This window comes from Lissotriton vulgaris, chromosome 5, assembly GCF_964263255.1.
Source record: "Lissotriton vulgaris chromosome 5, aLisVul1.2, whole genome shotgun sequence".
In the NCBI taxonomy this organism is placed as follows: Eukaryota; Metazoa; Chordata; class Amphibia; order Caudata; family Salamandridae; genus Lissotriton; species Lissotriton vulgaris.
In genome coordinates this window covers 100,681,613-100,708,424 of record NC_141693.1, presented here as the reverse complement: position 1 = coordinate 100,708,424, position 26,812 = coordinate 100,681,613, and the positions used below count along the sequence as shown (strand labels likewise).

Genomic DNA, 26,812 nt, shown 5'->3' with positions numbered 1-26,812 from the left:
CCCCCGCCGCCTTGCAAAAGTAAGTCGTTTTGGGATAGGTAATTTTGATGTCTCCACAATACGTTTTGGGCCCTTGCCTGTCACTGGTACTTGACCCAGCTACACCAGTGAGGTATCGTTTTTATCGAAAGACTATGGGAAATGCAGGGTGGTTGGAATTTGGTGGATCCAAGCAGATTCCATCAAACAAATGAGGAAAATGTGGTTTTTTGACAAGGTTTGAGGTTTGCAAGGGATTCTGGGTAAGAGAACTTGGTGAAAGCCAGACAAGTCACCCAATCCTGGATTCCCTGGGTGTCTACTTTTCACAAATTTATAGCTTTGCTGGGTTTTCCTAGCTGCTGGCAGAGCTAGGGTTCAAATTCTACAGCTAGGCACTTTGCAAAAAAAAAAAGGGTCAGTTTTCACTGTGAACAAGTGGTGTGTCCACGTTGCATTTTGCGCCGTTTCCTGTCGCGAGCACTAGGCCTACCCACACAATTGAGGTACCATTTTTATCGGAAGCCTTTGGGTAATGCGGGGAGAGTGGAATTTTGTGGATCTATGCAGATTCCAAAACTTTCCATCACAGAAATGATAGGAAAATGTGTTTTCTTTTTTTTTTTTTTTTTTTTTTTTTACAAAGTTTGAGATTTGCAAGGGATTCTGTGTAACATAATCTAGTGAGAGCCACAAATGCCAACACATCCTGGATTCCCTAGGGTGCCTAGTTTTAAAAAATGTATAGATTTGCTAGGTTTCTTTGGGTCCAAGCTGCGCTAGGACCGAAACTCCACAGGTAGGCATATTCCCCATAAAACTGTCAGTGCCTAGTGGGCTTTCCGTCACCCTGGGGAGGGGGGAAATCGCCCTGATATGCCCCCATTGGGAGGGTGCTCGGGGGACTGAGATAGCCCAGGAAACAAAGTTAATAGATGGTAATAAGCTGATATCACCAGGTAAAAAGCAGGAAACCCAGTCCTTAAACCTCAAGGTGCAAATCCTATCCTTAGGAACCAAGGCAGGAAAATGAGAAGAGCAATCAAGTGCACCTTTTGGGATTGTGTAGAAAATCCCGAAAAATAATCTGCTCTTGCACTGTATAACCTATTTCCCTAGATAACTAAGAGTACCACTAAGTGACAATCAGTCCAGGGGTGGAGATTTTAGCCAAGATTAAAGACGCACTGGGGATGGAGCTGGCCCCCACGATAGAGACCTGTTTACTGGGGCTTTTCCCACGACAGATTAAACAAAAGATGGGGAATAAACTGATCGATTTGGCCTTGGCAAAGCGACATATCACTAGAATGCAAGTCTTCATTTTGGTAGGGGACGGTATTAGCTGAGCCAGAGCAGAGTGCAGAGCCTTGAGTTGGGAGGAATTGAAGGGCATAAGGAGACAGCCCATAGCAGATCTATGGAAGGTAGCCCTGGCTGCTTGGGAGAATCCAGAGCTAGAACAGGAAACAGGAGGAGAGACAGGGAGAGATAGTGGGTAGCTCACTCTGTCACAGTGGATGAACAATCTTAGGTCAGGAGGGGTGTGGGCAGGTAGACGGTAGCACAAGGAATATTGACATCTCTAAACTGAGACAGAGCCATACACTCGGACTGGGTCGGTAGCAGACAGTAAGGAATCCGTGGTTGAACAAGGGGTCTGGCTTCACCTGTTCAACTGAAACTTAGTGACTGAATTGTCTGATGAATTACAAGAGACTTGCCTTCTGACCATCATTGACAATAGGTCATTCTGCACTGCTACCAGCTTTTGGCAGTACCTAAAATGACACACCCAGATTGGAAAAATACACAAAAGCACCCCCAGCAAACCTCTCTGCAAAATGTTATAAGAAGGGAGGCAGAGAGCAAAACCTCTACAGAGGCTGTAGTCAGAGCATCTTTTTCAAAATCACAATAAATGTCTCAAAGCAGTGCTTAATTTGTAACTAATTAAGTGCCAGGGCCCTCATCAGGAGGCCACTGCAGCCTCCACCACCCCTGACAGCGCTGTCAATGACAGTACCAAACCAGCTACTAACCATCACACTGACAATTCAAACTATTTCAGGCCCCCAAAGCTAAAAGATTAGTATGGGTGGTCAATATTTGTCATTTTTACCGTATATTGAATTAGTAAATAGCTGTTGTGCTTTAAATAAATTTAAAAATAACCGCACACTATGTAGCTGATTGTCTTAAGTGCTGTGCCGAGCACCAGAAACACTCAGCTCAAATTAAGCATGGTCTCAGAGTCTGGAAACAATTGTTTCCAGAACTTATGACAGCATCAACTCAGCGTCCGAATACTGCCACAGTGCTAGAGAGGGGCCATGCGCACGGCCAGTGGACGAATGCTCTGGTACAGTCAAAATCTGACTCGGAGCCCAAGGAGGGTCAGTTATTTTCATTATTTTCCCTATATGCTTACTTACGAGGGCTCTAAATTGGACAGGGCAGGTGGTGTGTCGTGGCGTTGGGGGTAAGAGACATTTTCTAATCAATATACAAAAGGAATTAATGGGTACAGAGACTCTATGAGTCCTAGAGAGAGAACAGGGTTGCAAGAAAGCAGATTTGGAGTGGCAACAATGTGCCTCTCAGCAGAGGTCTACACATCTCAGATTAAAGAAAAAGAAATGGAATCAAGCAGCAAAAGTGGTGCGAGTGAAGGGTGCAAATGATAGGGGAAGAGACTACAAAAGAAAGACTGAAAATGTCCACAGTTTAAAGTCGAATGGATTCACTCCTGTACAATAATAAATTAATTAATAATAGAACTGAACAGAAAGAAATGGATCGTTATCCACCCTATTCTATGGGTCTACATGTATAGATGACAAACTAGGTTACATCAGATGATCATTTTTGTGTTTTTGTTTCTAGTAAGTTTACTGAATGCCACTAACCAGATTTTATGTGGTTAATGTTCCAATAGATAAAGAATGCCTGATCGTTCATGAGGAGACAACTATTTACATCAGTGACCAGCCCATGCCTCCTCCAAACTACCAATGACTTGTCAGACGATATAACAGCATTGAATACTACCTGCATACTGTAAGAAACTTGCTCTATATATACTGCACCAAAGTGAGGTACAGTGTGTACAGAGTCCAAGGGTCTCCAGAGGTTTGACAGAGGTTAAAGTTAGATAGAACCTTACTCTCGAAAAAGGTAGCTTGGTCGAGCAGTAAGGCAGTATCTGAGGACAGTGTTAAGCATTTGATGTATTTTTAAAGATAAAATGTCCCCACAGAAAATGGACAGATAAAGGGTGTCCAATTTCAATGAGTGTTCACTCGAGTAGACCTGTTTAGCTAAAGGACAGCATGCCATCAATTGGGCGGGAAAGGCAAAGGTACAAGGCTTTATAATAAACTTCTCACAAAATGTTCAAACTGGACAACCTTAAAGTTATTACCCAAATATTACTGTAGTATGATGGAAACCAAAGTTAAAAAACATGAATCAAAAAAGAGAGATGATCCCCACACTATGAGTTTGGTAAAACTCTGTTACAATTTATTCTATTACAACAGTTTTTTCATTATCACAATATTTAAAAACACATGTTATACATTTTATTAAAAATTTCTACAATTAAAAACAAAGAATCAAAACAGTTGACGCGGCGTTTCGGTATTTCTGATAGTAGACCTTCAGGACTGATTCTTATTCCAGATGGATTTCATATCTCTACTGGACAATGAGGTTTTCCTCCCATGAAAAACCTAAGGGCTTCGGAATGATAGACCTGTCCCAGGGTTTTCTACGCACTTTTCAAGTTATGATGTCACTTGTTGGATGAAGAAATATTCTCAACGTTTCTTTGAGTTGTCGTATACAGGGGTGTGGAAATTTAAAAAAAATCTACTTGGCCAATGGACAAAATGTTACAGAAATCTACTTGTCCGGGGAAGATATCTGCTTGCCCCACCTATTCCATATATAACTGAAGTGGGTCCGCACGGAGAGAACCTGCACTGCAATCAGGGCAACATACTATGCAATATAAACTTCAAATACAAGTCAAATTATGCAATGCATGGTCATACACCCTTAAATTCAACTGTTGCACTGGCTGGATGTACAGCATGTGTGCAGATGTGTCAGTGTGCACTGCACCCAATTATTACTCTGTATGAATGTGACAAATTTTCAAATTTAAAGAAATAGTGCCGAAAGGCAGAGTACAGGCTGGTAATTGACTAAATTTCTTGAAGCGTATTTGGCATAGACTGTGTCGGAATATGAACCTGTAGGGCAAAAGGGTGTTCTCCATCCAAGGGCCAACTCATAGCTGTCCAGATTAAAAAAATACTCACATGTCATCATGCTCTGATAAACGTGTGGAGGGGAATAACGACTTCTCGGCAGAGCTTATGAACTGTTAATGGGGCAGCACAAATCACATAGCTGAGGGGTTTAGTTCACTGAAGCAGTATCCACAATTATGAATACACAAGAGGGAGTAATGGGCAGTTAATCAATCTCTCATTTTACACTCCTGGGCAGGTGTGGTGTAATTATATTATTATGCATTCACTGCTACATTTCCACATTCTTCTACCACACAAGGAGCATATGCGACACTGGCAGTAGCAGTACAGGGTTCTCTTGTGCAAAGTACTGGTAAGTAACGGAAACAGCAAAATAAGCTTACCTAACATGAAGGGGTGCATATCAGCAATAGATGTGCAAGTGTGTCTCACTGAGATTTGTAAAGTACTCACTTTTTTCATTAAAATCCAAGTTCTCTGCCACTTGTCTCTCTCCGTCTAATGTCCCCAGCCCCCCCACTGCCCACCCAAATGTGCGTGTTGTCTTCCGGTAAGTCCTGTATTCTGTTGCAGGATGCTGATAGGAGTATTGGGGAACCTGGTGAAAGATACTGTTTTACAGTGCAGCAACTTGGGCAATCAGTTTCGTTATTTCAGAAGCTGAGCATCCTGAGGGTCCAAGGGATGATACTTGGATATTTGAAAATGGGCAAATGCATAAAGAAGGCACAAAGACAGTCACACAGGAAAAACACCCTTTGGCAAATCATGTAGGGAAAGAAAAACATACCTTTATGTCTACATAGGACGAATATTCACACAAGTGGAAGAGTCACTTTTCCTTGGATCTTGTATGGGCTTGTTTTTACTACTGACGTAACTGTGCAACAAACATGCAACACTACAGCGGTTGCCTAAAATTCTGAGGTGGGAACATTGTATATTTTCACCCAGTTGTGAATAAAACGTGATTGTGAGACCTAAAGATTTATAATTTGGTAATTTCTGCTTTATATTGAGCTCGCTTCTGCAATTTTGGCCAATTTACATAGTTGCAAATGAAAGATGGTCCCCCACAGGTGACAGGTCCTGTGTGATTTATATACAGAGCCACTCTAATTGCGAGAGTCTACAGCTGAGGCGTTTTCCACATAATCTGCCATGTAATCCAACACATGCTGCCTAAACAGCATATTTTAACAAAAAAATGTTGATACTATCTCAAACAAATCAAATGTTACTAAAAAGGGGGTAACGTGTCCTGCCTGCCACACAGTGAAAAACCCTTCACAAGTAGTGACTGGTCTCCTTACATTGCTATTGCTGTTTTTGGATCTTAATCTGAAAGTAATGAGGCAAAACATTTATACAGTGTTAACGTATACAGATGTTAAAATAATGAAGTAATACTATCAATCAAAGTGTGCTGCATTGTGCTATATAATTCTCATTTTTGTAGCCACAATAGTCAACCCTGCCGCGTAATTTAGACCTTCCCTGCCACATAAATTAGACATTCCCTGCCGCTACATTACAGTGGCTCTGCTTATTTAGCACAAACTGCCAGCGTACTGTGCATGGTGGGGGTGGTTTACAGTAGGTACAGAAGTTGAGAAATGCAACCAAATAAAGGCACAGGCTAACAGAAATGTGGAGAATACCTTGTTAATTGACAGGATTAAGCCAATAAAAATTGACAAGGACGTGAGGCTTTTCCTCTGCAGCAGTGGCACGTTTAAAAGATAAATTGTGGGCGCTGATTAAGCGAGAAGCTGTGGAGCGAAGGGAGAGGTAACGGAATAAGGAAAAGGCAATAAAGACTGTGGGGGAGGGTATTGGTAAAGGAGACCTCATCTTGGGCAAAATTGTGGACATTGCAACGTTTGAGACGCCAAGAGAGGCCCACATCTCAGTCAACAGTGTGAAATATGCTACACGCACAGCATTGCCTGGATTACGAATATACTTTCTGCCTTCTTCATTATGTGGCGTTTCCTTTATTCAACTTTAGCTTAATTTGTTTAACACCAGGAAAACAATGCAATTTAAAAAAAAATTCTATTAACAGGAAACGCATAATCTTGCAAGGCTGCATTTTCTGTAAGCCTGCCAGGTGTTTAAAGTATCATCATTTGCTCTGTGCTCCCAAATGCGACCTCGTCCATAAAAGCAGAGACAAAGTAAAGGTCAATGTCTCTATATAGTAAACTTCCTTTCATCGTTTATTCACTCCTTGTCAAAGCTGCACTGGTTTCACTGCTAGTTTACAAAAGGAGAGATTCCTGCCTTATTGTAAATCGTTAACATGCCACACATTTGACCCTGCCCCCACGCTCACTGAATCCAGGCCATTTCACGCAGAACCACAGTTAACATATTTTTATTAAGGTTCGGACCGCTCAAAACCCATTATCAGACTGACTCACCTGCTGGGGAGGCATACAGTGTGTCCGAGACGCAGACTTGTTGCTCTCGATTCCAGGAAGTGCGCAGCAGCGCACCAAGATTAATGGCCTGCCTTGGACGGATCCCACTAGACAGGGTGATCGAGCCACATAGCAATCAGCGGCAGAGAGGCCACCTGCCCCCTCGACCCACAGCGCTGGGACCTGGCAGTGGAAAAAGTGTTTCCTGCCTCGGGACCTGCCCTTCGGTTCCAAGAGCAGGTGGGCTGCACCAGTGTGGAATCTGCGCTAGAACACTGACGTACTGACGTTTAGCGCAAGACTCCCCCAGCCAATCACTGGCTAGATAGAGGCCAGTCATGGGCTTCCAGTCATTCAATGTCCTCCAAAAGCTTTCTGACCGCATTTCTAATTGGCTGTGAGCCCCAGAGTGCCCGCAGCTCACATATTTTAAGTGATTTAATGTCTCCTTGTCCGTCGGACAAAACAGACAATAAATCTTCTAGCCCATTATAAAAATCTGCTTGGTTCGGGCGTCGGGCGATAGGATTTCCCCACCCCTGGTATATATTGTTATTTCTTCTGCCCATCAAGTTTCTTTCTGCTGTCTTTAGGGCATGAATTTGCAGAGTCTTTAACCACCAGGAGGAGCCACCGTTCTATTGGTTGTGGTTGCCGTCTCTTTACCTATTCAATTTAGGTGACGAGTATACTTTCTTTAAACTCTTCAGTTCACTATGGTCCGTTTTAAATTCGGTCCGTTCATCAATCTTTAGGTCGGCCTCCCCGCTCCTTGCTGTCAGTCCGTGTTTCCAGCGATCGGTGTATTCCGAAAAGAAAGTATACTTGTCACCTAAATTGAATAGGTAAAGAGACGGCAACCACAACAAGAAACGTTGGGAATATTTCTTCATCCAACAAGTGATATCATAACTTGAAAAGTGCGTAGAAAACCCTGGGACAGGTCTATCATTCCGAAGCCCTTAGGTTTTTCATGGGAGGAAAACATCATTGTCCAGTAGAGATATGAAATCCATCTGGAATAAGAATCAGTCCTGAAGAAGGTCTACTATCAGAAATACCGAAACGCCGCGTCGACTGTTTTGATTCTTTGTTTTTAATTGTAGAACTTTTTAATAAAATGTATAACATGTGTTTTTAAATATTGTGATAATGAAAAAACTGTTGTAATAGAATAAATTGTAACAGAGTTTTACCAAACGCATAGTGTGGGGATCATCTCTCTTTTTTGATTCATGTTTTTTAACTTTGGTTTCCATCATACTACAGTAATATTTGGGTAATAACTTTGGGGTTGTCCAGTTTGAACATTTTGTGAGAAGTTTATTATAAAGCCTTGTACCTTTGCCTTTCCCGCCCAAATGATGGCATGCGGTCCTTTAGATAAACAGGTCTACTCGAGTGAACACTCATTGAAATTGGACACCCTTTATCTGTCCATTTTCTGTGGGGACATTTTATCTTTAAAAACCACTTTCCCCCCAGTCCCCTATAAGTCTGTGTGGGGTCCTCCTTCAATTTTACAAAGCATTTGATGTACACACTCAGTCAGCAAATGAATTCACACACACACAAGAACTGAACTCTAGGCCAATGGTTTTTGTATAAACTTTTTGTATAAAAAAATAAACTGCTTTATTTCTAGAACCATGCAAGCCTGGTACAGGTAAGCTTGTAAATACTTTTCAGCTACAAGATGCTGTTGTTCAATACTCTCAAAATATAGTAGGACTTTGTACCAATTCGAGTTTACAGGGGTAGCAATGCAATGCACAAACTTAGTAGACTCAGTACATAGGAATCAATAGGCTTTTTCAGTAAAAATGCAATTTATTACTTTTCGGATTACTTTTACTAATAGTGCTGGATCCTAAATTCAACACTGGGGCATTTTGTGAAAACAGTTGAGTAAATGCGTTTTAGTTAGATGTAGGATTTTTAACGAACATTATTCTATTTCAAAAGTTGACACTTAAAAACTTTTTCACATAGAATGACCAATGTTATCCTAAGGGAGGAAATTCACTTTGCAAGTAACAGGGATGTGGAATTCCTATAGCCCGACGCCCGGGACACATTGTTTGGGGTCAAGGGCAACAAGTTTTCATGTGTATGTTGTCCTTGGGACAAGTAGGCCCAAATCCCTACAGTACGAACCCTTTGGCTGCCAGTTTATAGTACAACATTAAGCATCAGGGAAAGGCATTGCCTGCAGTTCAGGTAATATATGTGCTCATGTGTTAATGCTGTTCAAACTTGTATTTATGTTTCATAAATGCAAAGGCTTTATTATTAGGGTGAGCGCTCTAAGTAAATGTTGGAAGCTCAGACTGCACTGCTGACAGTGGTTAGTGTAAAGAAATGTGTATACACGTTTTCAATGTTTAACAATATGAGGCTATGTATAATGCTCCCAGAATGCTCTCTGATTAGATGCAAATATTTGCAGAAGCTTGAAAGCAAGATTGAAGATTCTTTGCTTTCAAAATAAAAAGTTCACAAAAAAAATGCAAAAACATTTTGCTAAACTACTGAATTTAGGTACCAATTCCTTGCAACATCATTTAGTAAAATGTGTTGATGTGCGCTAGTATTTCTCGATATTCATAATGGTAAATCAGTGTAACCAGTTTTAATAAGATTATGGGAAACAAAAATAAACAAGCATTGGTAAAGCAGGTAGGTCAGAAACTGTTGGCCAGTCTTTTGGTTTTGTCAGTGCGTGACTTGTTTTGGCATGGTTTTTGAAAAACCTTATTGGTGTGGGAGCTGCCGGGCCCTCACCATTATAACAAAAATTAGCAAAAGCTAAAATTGCTTTGGTCTCAAAAAGCACACTTTGCACAGAGTAGCTAGCCAATAGACAGAGAGAGAAAACATTTTAATAAACACAAAAGGTCATGGTTAACTCCAGACCTATTTAGGGGCAAAGTACAGGAAAATATTAGAGAAGAGTTGATGAAAATCCTTAAAACATGCAAGTTCGTAGGTTTGCACAGACTCAAAAGGGCATTCCATCCCTGGAACTCTTGCTTGCCTTTACCTTCAGCCCCAGTATGTAGATCTGTGGCAACAAAAGGGAATTGCTAGTATTGAAATCCTACTATGGAAGCAGCCCTGTCCTAATCAGAGAGGCCATTTCAGAGATCTTATATAATGAGATTGCGGTCATAACTTGTCGCCCCATTACATGGCACAAAAGGGACAAGTGGATTTTGGCACAGGACAAGTAGATCTATCAAGCAACCTGCCCCATGGACAAGTAGATATTTTATTACATTCTACACCCCTGAAGTAAGTTACTTTAACAATACTTTTCTTATCCAGTGCTGGATAACTAGATTCAGCACTGGGAAATTTCCTGAAAACAGTTGGAAAAAAATTAGTTTTGGTTATTCAGGTGATTTTTAAGGAATATTCTTAGTTTTCTAAAGTCGACACTTGGAAACATTTTAGAAGAAAAAGTGTTAATGATATACTATGAGGAAAAAGAGGTTGTCTGTTTCGAGGTGAGAAATCGGTCTTTTGAGTTAGGGTTCTGGGGTTGGACTCAGGGGCCTCCCAGGGTCAGTGATGCACGGTTGAATCCTCAGCGGCACTTGGGCGGAAGGGGGCAGAGTGTTGAGTTCCAATGTTATCCTATGGAGGATAGGGGGACTCCAGTTGGTGGCAGCTGGCAAGCAGGCCACAGGGTTGTGGGAGCAGAGCTCCTAGGGTCAAGCTCAGGGCACGTTAGGGACCAAGTTAGCACAAAAGGGGCACCATCAGATGCACTAGGGCGGCCGAGTGCAGGGTGCCGTTTTGAGGTCAGGTGCCCTGATTATTTCAATGGAGATTCTCCAGGACAAAGAAACACTGCAGGCTCGGGGACGAGGATCTTTCAGGAGCGACCACCAGTTCGAGGGTAAAGTAGGGATGTTGAGAGTTGGTTGGGCACCACTGGGTTGGGCACACAAGGCGTCAGGTGCAGGGGTGCCTTGGGACGTCAGATTTTCTTACCCGCTCAGGGCGCGGTAGGGGGGGGGTCCTCTGGGTTGAGGCTGCAGGCGTCGCCTGGAGGCTTGTGGCAGGTCAGGGGTCGCCAGATCTCGGGTCAGGATTGCCAAGGGGACGTCCTCGTGGTAATTTTCCACTCAAGCTCAGGCCAGGTTCGGCGTTTGCAGAGTGGGCTGGATTTGCGGTTCCTGGCTGGCACCAGAAGCTGTAGTTCAAACACTTCCGGTGTTCACGGGTGAAATAGCTTGGAAAGTGAAGGCAGGCAGGTCCTCTGGGGTTTTTGAGGTTGCTCTCCGCTGGGCACGCCGGAATTGCAGCAGCAGGTTCGAGGGGAGACAGGCCTGTAGGGCTGGGGCTAAGTCAGTAGGAGTCGTCCTGTTAGCTCTGCATGGCTTCTCGTCCTCCTCTTTTTAGGTTTCGCCTCGCCGAAAGCTGCGCTCTGCGCAGCTTTTCGGAGCAGGCGAAAACCTTATGTTAACAGTAGAGTGGCTTGGGAATCCGCCCCCTGTTCCATTGGCTAGCTCCATAAATGGAGGCTAGCCATTGGAACAGAGATCTGTCCGTCATGGCCGGACCAGATTCGTGGGCGCGGTCGCAATTTCTTCCCTCCCCACCCCTCTGTGCGCGTCATCTCGGCGGTGGGCGGGTTGTTTTTTGAGGTTTGTTTTCTTCATTCCAGGCTGACCGCCGCCAGAAGTAGTCCAGGTGAGTGCCCGTTCCCGCCCCCCCTCACGCTGACCGTGTGCCGTAATCCCGTATTTCTAATGCGAAAGTATTACAACTGCATGTATCATACATATTGCATTGAACACACACAGGACTGCATTAACTACCCACACCTGAGGTGGCACAACTTTCCCTCTCTGGCGTTGGTTAAGGGCCCCTGGCCCTCTCGTAGCCGCTGCTGGTCCGCCGCCTGTTTAAAAAAGGTTAAAGGAAGGGGGAGAGACACACAGCGGCCTCTGAATAATGGCATTATGTCACCGGGCAGGGCAGAGTTTAAGGCTGTGATGTGAAAAGCACACAGAACATACTTAATTAGTTTCAATGCCTGGGGCAGGCATTAGAGGGGGCTTGGTGACTTTGGGCAGACTCCTCCCAGGCCCCGCTGCAGTGACTCACAGGCAGGAAATAGCCCGCAGCCACGGTTTTAAGAGCAGTCTCGAGCAGGGGTCGTAGAGACAGGACAGGAGGCTGAGAGCAGCGCCGGTCCGCACACAGAACCAAGGAGACCAACCATGGCAGCCCTCGCGGCTCTCCTCGCCCTGTGCCTCCGCCCGGGGGCTCTTGGATTTAACCTGGATGTTGGGAACCCCGCAGTTTACACCGGACCAGAGGGCAGTTATTTTGGATTTTCTGTGGATTTTTACCTCCCGGATCTGCAGAGGTGAGCCTGAATAATGGAAAAGTTGAGCCTGAGGGGGAGTTTTAACTACCTGGTCTGAAAACGCAACTCCCCTCCCCCCCCCCCCCCCCCCCACAACTCGCGCTACGGTCTTAAGGGGACTGGGTGCGGAGGTCAATGTTTCCTGTTCTTTTATGTTGCAGGAAGTCCCAACAGCCTTGTTTCAAATATTGTGAAAATCTGATTACATCGGGGCTCTGTGAAAAAAAGGAACGCCCCGCACAGAGCCTGTGTGCCTGTTCTGTGTTGGAATCCCTTGATGGTATGTTCAAATGTTGCACGTCAGAGAACTGCTCTGGGCTGTTTCACGTTGAGGTGGTACTCCCCCAGAAGGGTCATTGCAGGCAACTGGGCGTGGGTCATTGCAGGCAACTGGGCGTGGATCAAAGTTTAGCCTCTGCAGCTCGCTTGCCACAGATTGGCTGGGAAGTGACCTTTCCTCGTGCAAGTGGTGTTATCGCAGGTCACGTCTCTTTTGTTCATTCTGGCGAATCCTTGATTTATTATCACGTGTTTGTGGTGGGGCAGAAGGGAGAGTCTCTAAAAATGCTTTTAAGGGAATCGTAACCAGCATAAACTCTATCGTGAACCCCCCTGAAAAGGGATGTATACCTGGTTATAGGGGTGCCTTCTATTGCCGTGTGGGACGAAGCCTCTCCCACCAGCATAGTGTTTTGGGGTGGTCCCTTGGTTTCCTTTTGCCTGGGAGGGGTGGGGGCAGGAAATCTCTTTTGATGTGTGAGTTTTGGATCTTGCACCATGTTGTGAGCACGATTACAGCTCTGGAGAGCATTTGGTGACAGGGTGGGACTCCGCTCCCTGATGGAATTAGCAGGTCTGGGAGGCAGCAGTTGCCCCTGGGGATGCAGAGCCGGTGCTTGACACGTGGGTGTAAAAAGTGCCACCCTCCCTAGACAGCAAGCTATAACTGTTCTTCCCGTCTTATTTATTTTAGGTTTTATATAGCGCTAGCTTAACCCGTAGGTATCAGAGCGCTTTACATACATCCTGTAAAAGAGCAGATGGAAATTGCTTTACATAGTAGGCAGTAAGGAAGAAAACTAAGGATAAAAAAAATACAGAATAAGCTATTGGCATTGTAAATGACAATGCCATTTATTTATCTGTTTTCAAAACCAACACATAAATAAAAAGTTTGTCATTTACAATGCCAATAGCTCTAACTTTGCCGAAGGCGAAACCGTTGCATTGTAAATGCTTGTTTTTTGTGGTTGCTGGATCTGAGGAAGGAAGGTTCAGGGGGCCCCTAAATACTAAATTTAAGAGCGTTACAGGTAGGTTAAGGGCAGTGACCAATAGGTCAATTCCCTGGGATGGGCACACCCCCTATTCTGCCACTCTCCAGTGGGACGGGGGGGGTGGGGGGATGCAGGAGCCTGTCCCTGGGTCCCCCCATCCTCGGCGGGGACTCGAGTTTGTACTTCACCTCGCCTCCCCCACCCTAGGGGTGGAGCTGGCAGAGGTGGGCACACCTCTCTTCCTCTCTTGTTTTTCCCGCCGGTTCTTCCGCTTAAAGTGGGGATTAGAACCAGTGGGGACCGGTTGCTGAAAGCAGCAAATGGTCTGGTGAGGCTCACAAAGGTGGCATTGCCTTTGAAACCTCTCCTTCGTGAACCCAGCCCATCCTGGGGGAGGAGGCTTGGCACCTCGTCCAAGGATGTGCATTGTTTCAGACCCCCGAGAGCAGCAAGTTCTCGACCCAGGGGTCCAGAAACATTTCTGGTGGTGGCAGCCTAAGCAGCCACTCAGTTCACTTGGAGTTGGTAGAGTTTCAGGGGGCATTTCTAAGATGCCCTCTGTTGTGCATTTTACATTAAATACCACACAGGCATCAGTGTGGGTTTAATGTGCTGAGAAGTTTGATACCAAACTTCCCAGTCTACAGTGGAGCCATTATGGTGCTGTGGAATTCGTAATGACAACTTCCCAGCACCATATACTCTTAATGGCAGCACTGCACTTATAGTGCCCATGAATGGACTTGGGCACTGTAGGGGTACAGGGCTCATGTACTGGTACCCTCACCACTGGCACAGAGCACCCTGCTTGAGGGGTGACAGATGTATGCAGGGCAGTGGTGTGTGGGCATGTCGACTCTTCCCTTTGTTCTGTACCAAATTTGTTCTGTACCTTTGTTCTGCAGCAAATGCAGTGTGAGAGTGTCAGGGTACAGGACCTCTAAGGGTGGCACAATAAGTGTTATAGCCCTTAGAGGCCTTCTCTGGTCACATTGCCCTGGGTACCTGTGGCACCAGTTACCAGGGGCTGACATGTGGCCAGAGATGCCAATTGGGTCAGTTGTGGGGGAAAACACAGGCACTTGGAACCTGATTAGCAGGGACCAGGAGCACATCAAGTCTAAGTGCATCAGTAGTCGGGCAAGAAGTGTGTGTGGTGGGGGGGGGGGGGTTACTGAACAGATGCCCGTTTCCCTACACATACCAGCTGTAAAAACTATTTGTTTATGACAGATTATGGATAACCCTGCTCTCTGATATTCCTTGTCCTCCCCAAAGTCTTTAAAAACATCAGACTAGACATCCTAGCAACTTCAACAGAATTCAGAGTCATTGTCCAAACATGGAAAACCATGAAAACCCCTAATTTTAGGCATTAAAAATATCCAGTTGACCCCAGTAAAAGCCTAAGGAAATCCATGTAAACTTTTCCCTAAAGCAACCTACAGGCATCTTCATTAAAATATGTTGCTCTATCAGCTTGGCATTCATAGCCAAGGCAATATCAACCAGGCAGAAAAGCTAAACCTTTCAGGTGGTCAACATATCACAAGAATCCATCACACTGCCAGATCAGAGAGCGCCAAGGCTTTGGAACAACACAAAGCCACACTTCAGAGACAATTTGATATTTCAGAGAGGAAGATAAATCTAATCTCCAAGGAGCACCCCATACAATTCTGCTAAGAAACCACCTACCACTGTTTGGCCCAAAAAGGAGAGAAAATGTGCCTACCCAACAATCCTAACACACTTCTTTCCTGCTGCGATGTACAACACTCTATTATTCCTCACCTAGGTTTGCACTATATAGTTCCCCTTAAATTACTTTTGTATGTATGTTTTATAGGTCAGCATGCCAAATATTATTGCTTTGGAAAGGTACCCGGCAGAACTTGTGACTCAGTTCTCATCTCACTAAGCAACTCCCTCAAGAATCATGCAACACTGGATGGTTACCTATGTCAAGGGGAGAGAGTGGTATAGAACTAAACCAGTTTCACAGAGCATTTTGGCACACAAGAAAAACCAGTACTAACAACTGTTACAATGAATCGTCCAACATGCAAAATGAGATACGTGTAGGTGACAAAATCAAAGGAAAAAGTATGTGAAACCACTTTTTCCAAACGTAAAGCTTCAAATTAAGAAAACCTGCATTGCTTAGAAAATAAATTAAGGAAACTGTATATTAGGTAAACATCTAAATAAACATACCTCTAAGACAGCTTTTACTATAAACTGAGTTCTTTGTTTTGAAATGCCGTCCTATGAAGGAAAGAGAGAAGCAAGTCATGATTAACTTTTCAACCAAAGATATTTGTAACATTACCCCAAACACAGAGCTAAAAAAAAAAACACTACTTGGTGCTTAGCTTTTGAAAAGCTGAAAGACACTGGGTTTCTGCCTTAGATCTACGATTGACCCTATAACTTATTCAATTCAAGCAAACAAACTACCAATTTCTTTGCGTTGCTTCATCACTTTTTTGTGTCAATGTTAGCCCAGCTGCAAGTTTTGTTTAAATGGGTTTTCACTTCGTAATCTTTGGAATTCTTGCAGAATAAAGGGTGGGAATTCGATAGCGGTCTACTAATTTAGAACAGGGACAGGCAAAGCAAACATGTTGAGCCTTGCAAAGTTCTCCTTTTCCCTTTTTGCTTATGGTAAAAGATCTTAAGGTTTAAACGTTTAGTCTCTTCTAAATTGAAGACAGTTGAATACAAATTTATTTCCCATTGGGTCTGACAAACTGATGCAGAGGTGCCCAAGATCGAGATAGAAGACCAAGCACAACTGGCACATTTTACAAAAAGGAGAACACACAGCAAGTGCTTCACTTAGCAACACACCCTTGCTTTTTTCATATAATGCATTAGTGATGATGAAAGTAGCCAATACAAGCAGAAAGCCTGTATTTCTTGTTTGAGAGTATAAAGATGAAAATATCACTAAAAAGAAGAACACCATGTTCATTACTTCTTGCTCAAAAGAAAAACTTTATGGGCTTCATCATTTGTAACCAACCATGAACACATAGCTTAACATCGATCGGGACGATCTCAACAGTGTACTACTACTCAAGAGGTAGAACAACATATTAGAGAGGAAAGGTTGGAAAGGATTAGCTTAAAGCAAGCAACAAAATGATGGCGCTCATGAATAAACAAGCAATGTTACAGAAAGAAGAGTGCTTTTATTGCACAAAATGCAATGGTGTAAACAAGAATATTTCACGGAGTCTAGAAATATGTCCTTATTATGGAACATTATGAAATCTGGAAAACATTTCATGGGTTCATGTGGAATAGAGGTTTCCAAATTAATATGTGGATCTTCATGTCAGTTGCTTAAGGAGCATTTTATTAATGAAAGGTAAGCTCAATCAGAACATTCTAATTCCAATCGGAATCATTGTTAGCTGCACCTGGAGAAGAAAAGCTCCAACTATCTTTCCCTTTTATAGATAGATATTTGTTTAACAAAGTAAAGGTGTTTTTTACTTAAAAGCTACAGTCTTTACTACATTAGCATTTTTCACTGCTTCCTCCAAGACCATCATATCCAGTATGCCACATAATTTTCAAAAGACAAGTCGGTGCTTGAGAAAAACAATGAAAGCCAACTGCTCCAAAATACACATGTAATATAAACATAGTTAAATTTGAAACATGGTCCTATTTTGGCACGGTGGGGGTTCAGGCAATATAGAACCATAGTACTCAGGCAGGTTGAGTGGTAGTACTGTTTAAGTCTCCAAACTCAAAGGAAATAACTGTCAAACACTTCAAACAGTAAACTGCCTTTTTAACTCTGAAAACATACTTGGATCTCAGTTTTAAAGTGGTATATTAGTATAAAAAGCAGTATGTTGGATGCCACCATGTATGTTCTTGATCGGTTCAACCATCATACATGTTCTGGACTTTTTTTTAAAAAGGGGGGTATGCATGTATACCTACACACACACACATATGCATACATATATATATCCAACAACTTTCCAGATGGATTCCCCCACAATCCGAAGAGAAGGAAATGCAGCACAAACTGGTGTCGGCGATCTTGTAAGTCTTCATTTTTCATAAATATATCTATAAGTGTAAAAAGGGTGTATATATATATATATATATATATATATATATATATATATATATATATATATATATATATATATATCATGCACAAAACTCCACACACCACTTCCGAGTCTGACCGGCGGTCAAGTCGGCACAGGAACAGAGGAGACGGACCAGCTGATGCGCTACACAGGTTCTTTATTTGCGTTATAGTCGGTAGCAAGAGGGCACTACGCGTTTCGGGCTTCAAGAGCCCTTGTTCAAGGGGAGAGAGTGGTATAGAACTAAACCAGTTTCACAGAGCATTTTGGCACACAAGAAAAACCAGTACTAACAACTGTTACAATGAATCGTCCAACATGCAAAATGAGATACGTGTAGGTGACAAAATCAAAGGAAAAAGTATGTGAAACCACTTTTTCCAAACGTAAAGCTTCAAATTAAGAAAACCTGCATTGCTTAGAAAATAAATTAAGGAAACTGTATTTTGTGTATATATATATATATATATATATATTCACTGAAAAAACCATAGGTTTCACACCAGTTATAGTTAGGAATTAGCATTTAAAAAACCTATTAAATTCACTGACAAAACCAGTTATAGTTAGCTGGAAATTTTACTGATATAAAACCAATGAAATTCCACGTTATAGTTAGTTGGACTCACTATAACTTGCGCGTGCAATGCACTGCTGATGACGTCACATATTACATCACTCATGACATGGTCAGTGACATCACTCATGACATCACTGATGACACCATCCAGTGAATATGTGTCTTTCTGAAAAATAAATATTAGTGAGTAATGTTTAAATATTTAAATATATATATTAGTGTTTCACTTTGTGTATAAGTGGCTACATGTGTTGGTAAGTAGCTACATGCGTATGTATATGGGTTATTAGATGTTTCTCTTAGTATCAGTATGAGTGTCTATATGGTTTGGTGGGGGTATTACTTAGCACATAGATGCATGAGTGACTGACTCTCTGTTTGTATGTGTTTTGAAGACAGCATATGTGCAGGACTGTATGGGTGGATGAGTGTGTATATGTGTTTGTTAGTGAGTGAATGACTGTCTCACTAGTGTCTTTATCAGTAACTACATATGTTTTAATCTAGTATATGTGAATATTGATGTATATAAGTGAGTATATGTGAGAGTAAGAGATTGTAAGAGTTCCTGTTTAAATAAGTATGTGTTTCTATAAGTGATTAAGAGAATAAATATGTGTAATTTTCAATAGAAGTAAGGTGGAAGTGTGTGTATAACTCTATATTCAAATAAATGGATGTTTAATAGTTTATTTGCATGTGTGAGTATGTGTGTGAGTAACTTTTGGATGACTGTCGGTGTGTAACAGGATGTATAGGTGTATCACTTCATATGATGAGTGAGTATATGTATGAGTGACTATATAGAACTGTTGGTGAATGACTGGATGTGCATATAGATGGTGGAATTACTGAATTGCTTGTTGTAACTGATATGGGTATCTCCATTTTTTTTTAAATTTCAGTTTCTATTTTTGAATATGTGTTTCAAGGGTTACATTACAGTGAAAGGAGGTCTGTCACTATGTCACAAGGATGGTGTCATCAGTGATGTCATGAGTGATGTCACTGACCATGTCATGAGTGATGTAATATGTGACGTCATCAGCAGTGCATTGCACGCGCAAGTTATAGTGAGTCCAACTAACTATAACGTGGAATTTCATTGGTTTTATATCAGTAAAATTTCCAGCTAACTATAACTGGTTTTGTCAGTGAATTTAATAGGTTTTTTAAATGCTAATTCCTAACTATAACTGGTGTGAAACCTATGGTTTTTTCAGTGAATTTCAAAGGTTTTTTAAATGCTAATTCCTAACTATAACTGGTGTGAAACCTGTGGTTTTTTCAGTGAATTTCAAAGTTTTTTTTAATGCTAATTCCTAACTATATAAGACCTGAAAGCCCACCAGGAATCTCCAGTATGCGCCAGGGGACTGCATTGCAGAGAGGTGTAATGAAGCCACAACCCTTTTTACACCTCTCTGCAACGCAGCCCCCGTGCATGTTTGAAGAGGGGAAACTAATTCCCCTTGCATACTGGGGGCCCCTGGGGGCCAATTAGCCCACCTGGAACCTCCAGTATGTGCCTGGGGCTGCATTGCAGAGGTGTAATGAGACTATGCCCCTTGTTACACCTCTCTGCAACGCAGCCCACTGCCGCGTTTGCAGAGGGGGAACTAATTCCCCTTGCATACTGGGGGTCCCTGGGGTCAACTGGTCCACCAGGAGCCTCCAGTATGCGCGAGGGAGCTGCATTGCAGAGAAGTGTAATGAGGCCACACCCTTGTTACACCTCTCTGCAATGCAGGCCACTGGCGCCTTTGCAGAGGGGGGACTAATTCCCCTTGCATACTGGGGGTCCCTGGATCATATCTGCCCAAACACCGATATTCCGAACGATTGTAAATGACTTTTCTTGAGAAACATTTGGATTTGGATTATCATGTCCTATACTTTGGAATTTTTGAAAGACTGACTTTGAGGATGCTATAAATTACTCAAGTCTGCCCAAATTGCGTGGGTAAAATTGATACCTAGTCACTTTTAATAAGAATATACTTATGTCTCGTCTAACATTTGGAAGAAATATCTAGTTATATGACAACGGGATACCGACATAACTTGAAGGAAATAAGAACGCCCTGAAGAAGTTCTGTTGTACAGAACGAAACGTTTCGGCTGGCTGTGGTACATAAACTTAAGGAAAATAAAAGCATTTGAATATACACCAAGATTCAGCGCTTCAATAAGTACTCTAAGTGATATGATTTGATTGGACTCATTGTGAAAGTGGTGCTGTGCCAAACTTTGGAATATTCTCCACTACTCTCTACTACTTACTCTCTCCCACTCTCTACTACTCACTCTCTACTGCTCTCTACTACTCACTCTACTACTTACTCTCTACTACTCTCTACTACTCAGTCTCTACTACTCACTCTCTACTACTCTCTACTACTCACTCTACTATTCACTCTACTACTCTCTACTACTCACTCTGCTACTCTCTCTACTGCTCTCTACTACTCTCTACTACTCACTCTCTACTCTCTATTACTCACTCTCTACTCTCTACCTCTCTACCTCTACACCTCTACCTCTCTACCTCTCTCTACACGCACACATATAGACATATATGCATATATATATGTGCATATGCATTTATATATATGTATGTGTATGTATAAAAAAAACAAGTAAACATTTTTTTTTCTAATCAGCTACTTTTAAAACTGTCATTCTTTTTCCCCATGGTACACTCCCCGGTACGCTCCCCGGTGCGCGTACCGGGCGCTCCCCCCGCGAAAATCAAAAAAAAAAAAATTTTTTTTTTTGCCCCGTGGGGCCCTTTTATGGCCCCCACATCAAACCTAGGGGGTCAAGGGGGGTCTACTCTGCCCCATTATGGTCATTTCCCCCTTTGTTTTGGCCACCTCTTGTGTCTCGATCCTACCGAGACACAAGATGGCGGCCGCTCCGGACTGTTTAGAATGTTTACAGACACCCCAGAGCCAATCGGCTTTCTGCGCGCAAGTCGCGTGGCGCGCCCGGTGCGCGTACCGGTGCGCTTACCGGAGCGCTGCTATAGATATATATATTTTTTTGAACCTTAATTACTCAAAATCCACTGGAGCACATATCTTGAGACATAGCAAAGGCACATCGGGCTACCAGTCCCTACAATTTTGCCAAGTTTGGTGGAAATCCATTCAGCCGTTCGGGCTAAAAGTGAAATCGACCGCCCTATGGAAATTAACATGGGGAAAACGCGTTTTGGGACCCCCCTTTTATCTCGGCCCCCGCTTGACGAATCCCCCCCAAACTTTCAGGGAAGGACCGGAACGCCGCGAGGCCATTTTGAGGAAATTTTCAGGCAGATTCGTCAACCGGCGCCAAAGTTATTCCAAATAGAATTTTCAGATTTAACATTGAAAAAAATCCTAACTATAACTACCTACTGGCGACCGCCAGTAGGTAATTATATATATATATATATATATATATATATATCTATATATATATATATCTATATCAGCAGCACAGGTCACTCCTAGCTCACCAATGTCTCGGCAATTTCACAAGGAAAAGACCAACGAATCCCAAAGATACTGGCAAAAGGTACTTTATTTCATGAAGGTTACAGCAGCGTTAGCAGAAGACGAGTTTGGGGCGGTTGCCCTTGCTTACATCAAAAATATTTCCCATCATGCCCTCTTTTTAACCACATTTGTATACACCATGTGACACAAAAATAATAAACAAAGAAAATACTCGTAGGTATATGTCACTTTGCAATTCACCATATGTTTAACATAAATTTGGAGTGGCATATTATGTTCGAAGTTGGAATAATATATATATTATTTATTGGGTGTCACCCATTCATTTGATACCTGCATAAATGCTCAGTTTGTAAATATTGATACACGAAAACAACAATAAAGTGCGTTGTGCTTGCGCTATTAACACCTTAGCTGCGTGTAAACATTTCTCCCCAGTGCTGCGCTGTCCATTAGAACTAGTGCTGAATGGACGTTCAATGGTCGTGCGCAGCACTGGGGAGGTAGCGCTGCTGACGACCATTGGCCGTCAGCAGCACTTAAGGGGTTAAGCATGTGCAAAAGAGTGCCAATAAATATGTTGCAATATCAAAATTTGTGTCCTATTTACAATATAAATAGATATAAAACAAATTTCAATAAAATATGCATATACAAATCTCTATAAATACTAAGTCATGGTTTAAAAGTAAAACTGTACATACTTATAAAACCTTTTCTGTTGGATATATATGTATTATACAATTTTATCATTTTGATATATCTTTTAAAGTGCAATAGTGATGTTGTAAACTTGACACTCAAATGTGCAATAACGCAGAATATTAAAGTGCCATTTCGGATCCTTTATTTTTATTGAACCAACTACCCGAACAATTGGGGACATCTAGGATAGATGGCAACCCCTGTTCTGGTGATCGTGACCTATATAAAAAAATATTAGATAACGTGACTGGATTTCCACAGGGGGATCCATGATCCATCCCTGCTTTAAACAGTTGAAAAAAAAAGAGAGAATGTAAAAAATCTGTTCTGGGTGTCTGACTGAGACAATCATGAGTCACTGGACATTATTTGGTTGGAGCACAACACACAATCTTTCTGCTGTTGACACAGTTCTGGTACTAATACCTAACTACGGAGCCTGTTCTGATATGTAGAGGTTATTATTTACAGGAAATGGTACAGGTCTTCCGTAGTGTTCTGCCCATTAGGTACTTTAGAATCCAATTCTAAGATCATCTTGGATTCTAATTGCCGTAGCATCCTATCACGGTCTCCTCCCCTTCTGGATTTGGGTACTGTAAGAACATAATAGCGAAAGACACTGAAGGTTGTTACCATGTACACTTTTGAAGTGTCTAGCTCCCGGATAGGAGCTGTCATTATTGACGATTGCTCTAATATGCTGCATAATCCTGGCATGCACTGGAAGCTTGGTACTTCCCACATATCTCAGGCCGCAGGTGCATACCAGGACGTAAACAGCATACTCTGTTTTACAACCGTAATTTCCTTTAATAGGCAATGGTACGGGCTGAATGGAGTGTTATAGTGTTGTGTGTTGATTCCAAATTTGCAGTCTCTGCAGCTGCTGCATTTGTAAAACCCCAAACGGGGTGGGAGCCAAGCTTTTTTCATGGAGAGTTCAGGGCAAGGTTTAGAGATATGCGTACGTAGGGAGGGTCCCCTCCGGAACGTAATATCTAGTCGAGCTGGTAAATGCTGGGATAATACTGCATCAGTTTTAAGTATGGGCCAACTCTTGCTTAGAATAGACCGGATGTTTCTATCCTGGCCACTGTATGCGGTGATAAACCTGATAGGAGATTCAGCCGAATCTCCTTTTGGGGCCTCATTTGCCTTCCCTCGCTCTGGTTTGCATTTTATTAACCGCTTTCTTAAGTATGTTCTCTCTGTATCCTCGCTCCCTGAATCTGTCTAGTGCTTGGGTTGTGCATTTGTTAAGCTCCTCATCGGTACTACAGATTCTCTACACTCGAAGAAGTTCACCATAAGGGATGTTATCAATGACATGGCGGGGATGGGCACTTTTGGCATGCAGGGTTGTGTTACCCGATGTGTCTTTTCTGTGTAGGGTGGTAGCTAGTTGTCCTGCTTTGTGAAAGACCCTGACATCTAAAAGTCCACAGATGTCTTGCTGACATTGTGTGTGAACCTAAGATTGTCCTCATTGTTGTTTAATATATTAATGAATTCTTTCACACTCTCTTCACTACCTCTCCAAATTAAAAACACATCCTCTATAAAACAAACCCACATAACCACATTTGTTGCGAACACAGCCTGATGTGTTTCCATGAGGACCCGCTTCTCCCACCAGCCAACGTGAAGACACGCATAGCTGGGTGAGAAGCAGGCCCCCATGGCCACACCCCTTTTCTGTATATAGATGTCTTTACCAAACAAGAAATAATTGTGATGTAAACACCAGCTTACAAATTCACTAAGCATCTTGTTATGGTTGTAACAATGCACTGGTCTTGTGCTCAAAAAGTAATTCAGTGCTTCCAGCCCTCTACCATGATCTATACTGGTATAGAGGGCTTCGATGTCTAATGTTACCAATATACAGTCCTCTGACCAAGCAATGTTTTTTAACTTTCGTAGAAAGTGGCCCGTATCTCTTATGAAAGTAGGCAGATTATGTTGGCGATCTTGTAAGTTTTAATTTTTCATAAATATATCATCAATAAGTGTAAAAAGGATAAATATATATATATATATATATATATATATATATATATATATATATATATATATATATATATTAATCCAATGGAAAACAGGTTAACGTTGCGCTCTCAGGAAAAAGACAAAGCGAATCCAAAGTGTAATAGTAGCAGTTTATTACACAACGCGTTTCAGCATAGAAGCCTTGTTCACGTGTAACATCAACACAAATGACACCGGTATTTAAACATGAGTTTTCGCGCTATATCCAATCAACAACATAAGTGTAGGACTAATCCCCATATGAGAAAACTGAATGGCAGACATGTTGGAAAGGTCAAATAGTCCACTTAACAACTGAGTGTTATCTGCAGATATCACGTGTATGAGGATAAAAATACAACATAATCACGGTGTGTTATAGCCCATTCAGATATCAAGCAAAAGAAGGGTATGAATATTTTGTGCGCGATATCAGTCAACAAAAGTGGCAGTATAGCAATATTGTGACTCCACAAAAGTGTAAAACATATGGCGGACATCTTAAGGTGGTGTGTTCGCCGTCGCGCTTCATAAGTACATGAAATAGTGTACAAAACAATCAAAGGAAATGATGTGCATAACAATCAATGTAAAATACATAGCATCAATTCCGGATGTTAGAAGATTGTGATCAACGCGTCATAGTCAGGGGTAGACATAACTCTAGCTGACTAAGCACCGTTATCTCCAACAAAATAAAATAGCACAGTAAAAGCTTAAATGAAGCTTAAATAAAGCTTAACAATCTATGTAAAATACACAATTCACAGTCACCTATTATGACTGGCAAGGAGATAGTGTCATGGAACCTCAGTATTATATTAGTCCAAAACATGTAGCCAAGATAGTACACAAATTCTTACTTATGCATGATGGTAAAATACAGGATAAAGTGCGTTAGCTAACCGGAGAAAAATAAATCTACAAATTGTGAGTCCCATGGTGCAAAAAAAGTGATTCCAGGAGTGCAAAGGGAGACTGAGTCTGTGCTGGTGAATTCATAGATAGACCCAACCTTTCCTCCTGTGGAACAAAAAACATAAATAGAGTATAGAAGATCCACTGCATAATAAAATTATGTCATGAGACATAAGACAGAAGAAGAATCAGGGTTATACATATTATAGGCAGCCCAAAGGAGTCATAGCATAAGAATCAACTGGTGTCAATACAGCACAGACTATGCAATCAGGCAAATCATAACTCCCTAAGGTGACTGGCCAGTTCCTCATCCATGTTGAGCCCACCCGGGAATTTGGTCTGGAACTCAATTATGAGTCTAGACTCACGTTGTCTAAGGCTCAAGATTCTGTCACCACCCCTGGGATTTCTGGGAACATGTTCCAATACGAAGAAGATACCCCTGACTATGACGCGTTGATCACAATCTTCTAACATCCGGAATTGATTTTGATTGATTGAGTTTAACAGAAGACTGTTTAATTTTCAGTCGTCAGCACGCGGTAAATCACATAGCTTAATGGGCTGGGTCACCCCGTGTACTACTCTTTTGAGGTCAGGGGTTCGTATCCTCTCTAAGTAGAGTTGCTCAATTTATAATGAATGACAAAATTATTTCATTAATGCAATTTAATTTTCTATGTTATTCCGAATGTATAATTACAGATTTTTTTGTTATTGGTGGCAGTCGAAATGCTTTACCCGAAGCAGAGGGTTTTCAGGTGATTCACGTCATTATTTCTGGCGTGGGTCACTAAACTCATAAATGTGCTTAAAATGTCCAAAAATGTGCTTAAAAATGGAAAGGGGCGACCACTCGGTCCCCCCGAACGTATGGTGGAGTACCCCGATCCCCCCCGGGAGGCCATTTTGGGCGGGAGGCGAGTCTCGGCTGGTATGCCCGAAGCGGCGTAGCCGGGGCGCGCCTTTTCCCGCCCTGGAGTGGGTTGTCCTAGACGCTGACGCCGCCAGCCACGCCCCCGGAGGCAGGCGGAGGCGGGTTTACGCCCGCCCGAAGACGGATAAAAGGAGCAACAAGCCAAGAAAGCATCCTCTTGTTCCTGTGCTCGGAAGCTGCACCTCCCCGCTGCACGTGAGCTCGAGACGGAACGAAGAGCCAATTTTGAGCGTTGTAATTTTGTTCTTGTTCTTTCAGATATCTTCGTTGGAGAATGCCGGGCAAGAAGGTCGGAAAGCGGGTCGGTACCGATCAGATGCTCCGCATGCTCGTGAAGGACATGGCCGAGATGAAGAAGCAGATGGCGGCAATGAATGGGGTTGGAGGCCCTAAGCGAGTCGTCGGACCAGCATTGCCGGGAGTAGTCCCCAGTGGGAGAGGCAAGAGGTCCAAGAGGGGGGCACCTGGGGGGGAGGCCCCGGTTCCCGATACACCGAGAGAGGAGCCAATCCCGGTTCCGAAGGAGGGGCAACCGATCCCCGTTGTAGTCACCCCCGTGAACGGGGAAGATATGCCTCCCGAGTTGGCTGCACAACTGGCAGCGTGGTTGGGAAAAGATAGTGAGGGCACCACGGCGGACGACGCCAGGGCAGTAATGAGGCAATT

The 26,812-nt window shown here is 42.7% G+C and overlaps 1 protein-coding gene across 1 annotated transcript in view; it reads right to left on the bottom strand.

The window, feature by feature from the left end:
* The window catches only part of RAB14 (RAB14, member RAS oncogene family), a 221,149-nt gene that overhangs the window by 125,531 nt on the left and 68,806 nt on the right, over positions 1-26,812 (bottom strand). Inside the window, exon 2 of the mRNA XM_086920985.1 lies at positions 15,566-15,616. The gene's annotated coding sequence lies outside the window, so the exon portion shown is untranslated. The remainder of the gene's footprint in view (positions 1-15,565; positions 15,617-26,812) is intronic.